This window comes from Quercus lobata, chromosome 2 (assembly GCF_001633185.2).
Source record: "Quercus lobata isolate SW786 chromosome 2, ValleyOak3.0 Primary Assembly, whole genome shotgun sequence".
NCBI lineage: Eukaryota > Viridiplantae > Streptophyta > Magnoliopsida > Fagales > Fagaceae > Quercus > Quercus lobata.
The window spans coordinates 22,570,910-22,578,127 of record NC_044905.1 but is presented as its reverse complement, the minus strand read 5'-3'; positions in this window follow the sequence as shown (position 1 = coordinate 22,578,127).

Here is a 7,218-nt window from a genome sequence, read left to right as displayed (position 1 = left end):
AGTGTTACAATAGTTTAGTTTAAATAAAATTCTATTAGATATATGGTTCAAGAGCTTGAAAATTCTAATTCAACTAAAATTCTATAACAAAAATTTCAACAAATATAAACTCTTGCCAAGGTCAAAACTTCATACTCACTAAAATTTTCACAAAGAAAACACACACAGGCAAATTAAAGCCATGGTAGGAAGCATGAAGGTTCAGAAGAAACAGAGAATTGAAAGAGATGATGACAAAGACGAAGACGACATAATTGAAGGTTCATACTCTTATGATTTCCATGTTTATTTTGTTTTTTATTCTACACTTTTTCACTATAACGTATTATAAAAATCAGTGCTCAAAAATTGTTTTCCTCATAATTTATATATAGATAAGCAAAACTAACTTTTAATTATTTTAGGTTTAATATGCATTCACACAACCAAACGTTAACCATTGTTTTCAAGCCACTCCAAAAATTGAGCTGTTCAGGCGGTTTTGTAGGCTTGGTTTTTAATTTTTAAGTACTGTTTTTAATTTTTTTTTTTTAAATATAATCCTCAACCACAACAACTAAATCATGATCTAATATATTTTTTGTGGTCGGTTATAGATGTTTTAAGATATTCGTTAGGATTGATCACATATATATATATATATATATATTCATTATTATCATTTTATGTAAATAAAATTATTTTTGTTTAGTCAAAACTTAATAAGGAGTGAAACTCTATGTATTTAACAAGTCCAACTTAAACTCAAAATCATCATTATCATTTTTTTAAAACAAAATTATTTTTGTTTAATCAAAACTTAACAATGAGTAAAACTTTATCTTTCTAATAATTCCAACTTAAATTCAAACTCAAACGTTGATAATCTATATAAAAACAAAGATTCTGATAAGACTCAAAAACAAAAATTCAACTTTCTTCTTTGATTAATGAATTTTATGTCAAATTTGTTTATATTGTTATTATTAATAAAATTTCAATTCAACATATGTGGATATTTATTTATATTGTTATTAATGAATTTTATCTTTTATGTCGAATTTTTTATTTGCTTTCATATGTGCCTGTGATTTTCTTTCTATCTTATTCTTTTGTTATATTTAGAATTAATTTTCTTTCATATATTGATCTTGATTCTTCACCTTAAATGCTTTTTATTTAGGTTCATGTGATTTTTTGTTTTCTTATTAAAAGCTATGATTTTTGGTTGATTAATTATTTGTTTGGATTAATTTCAATTAATTATTTGTATGGATTCAGCATAAAGATAATGGAATTAGGTATTATAATTTTGAATTGTCTATATTGTTATTACTACGAGAAAGTTATATTGCTACTCAAATTTGAAACTTGGTGTATCTTCCTCATATCATGGCATTTGTTTATATATTTGTAGTTTATATTAGTTTTAAGTGTGTGTATATATAACTATTGGAAGTTTTGCTTTATTAATTTAAGAATTGTAAATTATTTTGTAAGTTTCAGTAACTATACACTTGCAACTCAATAACGTTCAATGTTAGACAACACTTTTAAATTATGGAAAAGTATAGAAGGTAAATATTTCTTCATTTTTTTCAGAGTCAATAGTTTTTCCGTGCATCGCACGGGTTAGCGACTAGTTTAATATACAATCCATTAACTCACATATATTTTGTTTATAAATATTTTTTTCTTAAACAATTAACTTTAAATATTTTATAAATGAGATAGCTATTAATCTCTAATAATCTTAATATTTTGCAACCATGTAGGGTTGTGTACAATGATATAATATAATCTAACAATGAGTTTGTTAAAAAAAAATGATGTCTATTAAAAAATTATAGAATTGTGTAACATTGATAAAATTATATTGTGTACAAAAATATTATACTGTGTACAAAAATATTATACTCAGTGGGTTTGTATATCAAAATTATACTTGAATTTAAATTCTCTTATTTTGTTTGTATGTAATATGTGTGTGATATATAGTATTTTCTCTTCTAGAACGATGCAAAATTATAGGAAAAGAAAAGGTCAACTTTGCCCCTCTGTGTTCCCAGGCCACGTCAAATCATTCATCACAACAAGGTGGTCTACACGGGTCCGAATTAGGTCCATTGCTTCCTATGCACTAACCCCAACACGTGTCATCATCTCAACGAGTCCAATGCCACTAGATCCAAACTACTCCCAATCTACACAACCATACATGAAATGAGCAACCTCACAGCTTCGAGGCATAAAAACGTGGCCAACCCTCCTTGCCATGCCAAGAGCATCCACAGTGGTAAAGCCATAATTTTAGCTATTTGGCCTTCTATTTTACCTTCTCACTTTACAAACCACCCAACATCAGTTATTTTATTTTAGCTTTCAACACAATAAAATAATATAAATAACACAATAAAATAATATATTCACTACAATAAAATAATATATCCATTATAATAAACAACAATTAAAACCACGTTGCCACCACCCCTGCTACCACCACCACCCAAAAGTAGCAAGTCAATATGAATATCCTCGTTTATGATACCCGTGTAATATGGTAAGTCTCCTTGTGACTCCATAAATTAGAAATAGCAATATATATTTCCAAGCATACTGAAAGTAAAGACTAGTACTGTAATAAATTAGAAACAACAAAATATAAACTTCCCTGTACAAAGAAAAATTCATAAACGAACATTTACACCAATAATTTAGAAACAAAAAAACATAAACTTCCCTGCAAACAAAAAATTCTTAAAACCATTTCCAACATAACTGTGGGGACCAGTTAGCTAGAAGGTACTATTTAAATTGTATGAATTGGGCCTATGGCCCAATCCGAGGATATTAACTAATCCGAGGATGGTCAAATAAGGCTATTATGGGAATGGTATGAGAAGAAAAAATAAGGATTGTGTATTGTAAGGACTCGATTTTGCGACGAACCTAAACAGTATTGGGTTCGTGCGTACAAAGGCTCAAACAATATCATTTGTAGAGCGTGGGTTTAAAAGGCTAGGCCTTGGTCACCAGACGGTGGGTTTTTCGTGATGTTCCCACATGGTTAAGTTTTCTTCACCCCTGGAGTCTTTCTCCTGGAGGTGGGCTGGGAGGCTCCGGTTTCTGGCCATTTTTCCCAGCCCCTTCCCTAGGTCACTTATTTTCCCTTTTATACTGGCCTGTGTTAGCTGTCCTTCGTCCACGTGTAGGATCAAACTTTCCAAGACTGATACTTGTCCCATCAGCCCATACCCAAAGTCGTTGGGGGTGGTTGTAAAAGCCAAAGAATGCGGCTCTGTCAGGTGCAGAGCATTGAATGGCCGTAAGGGCAGCTTTCCCCGGATATTTTAGATTTTTCTTCCTAATTTTAATCCTATATCGTTTTTACCCCTCTTTCTGGTGGGACTTTGGGTCTGCTGAGGACTGAACTGTCCTCGGCTGAATCCCAAGGCTATCTTGCCGAGCTTGGGCCATAGCCTTCCTCGGCTTGGGCCTCTGGCCTCCTCACGGGTAAATGGGCCCGGCCCATAAATTATTTGGGCCCCACATGTATGATAGTTCAAAAATCAAAATATGTCTGAAGAGAAAAGTCATCTTGGAAATAGAGATCCGAGATCAGTAAGAATGTTTTATCATCTTGGACACTCTTCAAGGTTGCATCACGATTAGAAATCGAACATTGGATAAGGGATGAGTAAAGGGAGGCAACAAATATCTTCAAAGGCTGCTACCTCCACATTAAATGCATCCCAACTAACTCTTTGGCCTCATTAATGTGGAGCTGATACCTAAATAGTGGTTAAGCAGCCTTACAGCTACTAGTTAAAGGTTCTAGAAGGTGTTGGATGGGACAAGAAGGAGTTCCTAGAAACTAACCTACACGTGTATGGTAGGAATGATACCAAAATTATAGTATATAGCATGGAGAAGTGGCCTAAAAAAGAGGATCGAGAAATCAAGAAATTTTGGTAATAATCCTTTGAACTCATGTAATATTGATCATCAACTGGATATTATAATATAGCTCCTCGGACTGTGCCGAGGACAAATTTTCTCATTTCACTTGTGTTTGATTCTCATAAATAAACAACTGTTTTTGTCTTTCTTACCAAATAGAACTAGTTTTTTTACCCATGCTCTACAAATTCATTGTTTGGCCTTATTGGCCTGAACTCAATCCTATATTGGGTCCACTCCAAACTCTGTCCTTACAATGACATTTATTGTAATAAATTAGAGTTAACAAACAAAAAATCGGGGAGAAGCAAAAACAGAAAATTTATCATTCCAATTCCCTGCAAATTTATATTGCAATATAAAAAAAAAAAAAAAAAAAAAAAAAAAAAAGAAGGTAAACTTCCCTGCACATAGAAAATTCCCAAACTAACATTTACACCAATACATTAGAAACAAAGAACATAAACTTCCCTAGAATCAGAAAATTAACAAAACAATTTCCAATATGACATTTATTGTAATAAATTAGAATCAACAAACAAAAATCGACAAGAAGCAAAAACTAAAAATTTATCATTCCAATTTCCTGCAAATTTATCATTAGAATCAACAAATATAAATTCCCTGCAAATAGAAAATTCCCAACTGACATGGAAAATTTATCATTCAAATTCTAGGAGACTAGAAGCAAAAACCCCAAATCAAAAACCCTAAGCATTACATGATGAAGAAGACGGAGATAACTTACCTGTAAATTAGCAAGCAAGCTTTGAAGAAATTGGTTACCCAAACAGAGAAGAGAGGGCAAGATGGGTTAGAGAGGGTGAGATGGGTCAGCTTGGGACTTGGGGCTTGGGTTAGCGGCGAGGGCAAGATGGGTCAGCGTAGGGCAGGGGAGCTGGGCTAGCGAGGAGTGGAGGAAGAAAGAAAAGAAAAATGAAAGGGAGAAGAGTACCAGTGGCTTGCGTCGGCGGAGAGCAGGGATGGAGCCAAAACTTGAAGTTAGGGGGGCAGTTTTGCTGTTAGTTGCGTGTGGCGGCTTTAGCTTTCGGCTTAGTTACTTAATAACTAATGAGTTTTTTGTGTTTTTTTATGTGTGCATCCAGGTATGGACAAAACTATTTTATTTAAAAATTTTTAAAGGGTCAAGTTGTTTGTTTTAGGTAAAATTGGACGATTGAGTTTAATTTTTTTTAGCTTTACTATTGGTAATTTTTGTTGTTGAATAATTTTTTTGGGCTTGTTTATTTTGCTTTAGATTTTTGTGGGGCCCAAATAATTTATGGGCCGGGCCCATTTAGCCGTGAGGAGGCCAGAGGCCCAAGCCGAGGAAGGCTATGGCCCAAGCTCGGTAAGATAGCCTTGGGATTCAGCCGAGGACAGTTCAGTCCTCAGCAGACCCAAAGTCCCACCAGAAAGAGGGGTAAAAACGATATAGGATTAAAATTAGGAAGAAAAATCTAAAATATCCGGGGAAAGCTGCCCTTACGGCCATTCAATGCTCTGCACCTGACAGAGCCGCATTCTTTGGCTTTTACAACCACCCCCAACGACTTTGGGTATGGGCTGATGGGACAAGTATCAGTCTTGGAAAGTTTGATCCTACACGTGGACGAAGGACAGCTAACACAGGCCAGTATAAAAGGGAAAATAAGTGACCTAGGGAAGGGGCTGGGAAAAATGGCCAGAAACCGGAGCCTCCCAGCCCACCTCCAGGAGAAAGACTCCAGGGGTGAAGAAAACTTAACCATGTGGGAACATCACGAAAAACCCACCGTCTGGTGACCAAGGCCTAGTCTTTCAAACCCACGCTCTACAAATGATATTGTTTGGGCCTTTGTACGCACGAACCCAATACTGTTTAGGTTCGTCGCAAAATCGAGTCCTTACAATTTTAAATCTAGCCTTTAAAAGGAGGAAAATGCTAGAATTACAAACTTTTTTTACAAATGATTAATGTGGTGAGTGATTATTAGTAAGTAAAATTGTGATGTAATTTATGGGCCTAGATGCAAACTAATAAAATTTTACTACTACAACAGTTTGTAAAAATGTTATAGAAAATTTTGTGGTTAGAGTAGTACTCCTAAAAAATGAATAATAATATTAAAGGGGGCAAAGTGTGATTTTATAGAACAAAATTGCTAAAATTGGTGACTATGTATATATTAATTAAAAAAAAAAAATTAGGGGGGCCATTCCCCCCCTAGTCCAAGTCTCCCTCCGTCCCTGGCAGAGAGTGGAGGAAGAGGTGGTCGAAGCTAGGCAGTCGGATGGGTCTGTTGGCGGCTGGGTAGGGCGAGGTTAAGGAAGAGATAAATCTAAGGAAGAGAAGAGAAAAATCTGAGGAGAGAGAAGAGAGACTGAGAGCTGCAATGGTAATAACAGAGAAAAAGGAAAAGAAATCATTTAAATATTCTTCATCAATTTGAACGCATATATAAAATACTTTTTTTTTTACCTTTGAGCTACAGTGCACAACCAAAGATGGCTATGCACCATAGCTGAGAAGCTAAAATATATACATTTAGTTCCACCAATGTGCTCCCATTTTTGTAGTTAGGGCAATGCCACCAAGCTCACCCACATCAATGCTACAAAGAGGAAAAAAATAAGCTGTCACTAGATAGCCTATAAATCTAGAGTCCTTCAACTTGAGACAAGTATGAAAAATCTATGTTCTTATTCAATTAAAGTTCGATCTTTTTGTAGTGAGATCACTAATAATTTAAACATCGGAATACAAATTAGCCCAATTACCTTCTTTTATTGTCTATTTTTTTGTTGAATCACTGCTATTACCTAAATTAAGTCTTTGCTTCTTGCATATTTCATTGATAGGTCAATCACGTAGCCACTGAATCATCATCACCAACATCGATCGTTCGTGTTAATTTTTCTACTATATACTATCCTTTGTGTAAGTTTTATTACTCAATCTAGTGCCAGCTTAATGGGTGAGCCAAATAGGCAACTACCTAAGACCCCCAATGAAAAAAGACCCCTAAATTTTTACCAATAGAGATATTCTTATACTAATAAAAGTATTAATTAAGCCCTAAATATTCACCAATAAAAAAAAAAAAATTGTTGTTTTTTATCAAAGAAAAACCAGTTAAAGAAAAATATTTTCATTGGATGGGTCAAACATTTAATCTCTCACACATAAATGTTAAAAGAATTCATTAATCTTACACTAGTAAATAAATTTATACTCAAATTCTATTTAGAAATATCAAATATATAACTTTATTAAAATTTTCATTCATAATTTTTTAG